Here is a 962-nt window from a genome sequence, read left to right on the forward strand (position 1 = left end):
CAATGGTTGGAGAAAAGGGGAAGACACTAAGAATGTAACTTGTATTATTAAGCAAACAAATTGGAGCAGACAACAGGATGTTTACTAAGCACTAATCAAATGTAATAATAGAAAATTAGAGTTGGAAGGGACCTTGGAGGTCTTCTAGTCCAACCCACTGCTCAGGCAGGAGACCCTATTACTATTCCTGAAAATGGCTGTCCGGTCTCCTCTTAAAAACCTCCAGTGATGCAGCACTCACAACGTCTGGAGGGAAGCCATTCCCAAAGAATCAACCTTCACTTGAAGGAGACTTTTGAAATCTTCCCACCAGCAGAAAATAGCAGCCCCCAGTTTAACAGCCTGCAGCACCAGTGGATGTAAAAGTTGGGGAGGGAAGGGATTTGCAGCAGCAGCAGCTGAGATGCTTCAGCCTAGTTGCTTCTCTGCTTGGACGCCCTGGAGGAAACCAAACAGCCCCGCTTGCTCCCGGCTTCTCCTCCGACCTGCCCTCCACTCACCTTCCAGCTGCTGCTTCAATCTGGGAAGAGCACAAAATCCTCCCTACACACCATCTTCCTCCTATTAGTGATCAAGAAGAGGAAGTTCCTCGGCGCTTCCCCTCTCCTCCCCTCCTTTCTAGCAATATAGTACTCGATGGTTTTAACTCCTTTAAACTCAACCACAGATGCCACCTACTGTATTGTCCCCTTGCTAAGCACAGATGTTGCCTGTTTGACCACGGATAGTAGGCGAAAATAGTTGCCTAAGATTTCCCCCATAGCTTTTAAAGTCGTTTCTGACTTCTAGCAACCGACCTTTGCAACTGATCCAAGTGAAATTGTGAAATGTGATGCTACTTAGCTTGTGAAGATTAGCTGTGTGCTGAGCCCTAAAAGTTCATGACCGTTTCTCAGAATTACAGAATAAGATTTGTAAAGGGTGACTCTCAGTGATGATCAAAACCTCTCTACATCCCAAAT

The 962-nt window shown here is 45.9% G+C and overlaps 1 pseudogene; it reads right to left on the reverse strand.

Annotated features, from left to right (window-relative positions):
• Nucleotides 1-516, reverse strand: part of LOC107298629 — a 41,136-nt pseudogene extending 40,620 nt beyond the window's left edge.
• Between the last annotated feature and the right edge of the window lie 446 nt (nt 517-962).

Source organism: Protobothrops mucrosquamatus, unplaced genomic scaffold (assembly GCF_001527695.2).
Source record: "Protobothrops mucrosquamatus isolate PMUCROS unplaced genomic scaffold, P.Mucros_1.0 scaffold4149, whole genome shotgun sequence".
Taxonomy (NCBI): Eukaryota; Metazoa; Chordata; class Lepidosauria; order Squamata; family Viperidae; genus Protobothrops; species Protobothrops mucrosquamatus.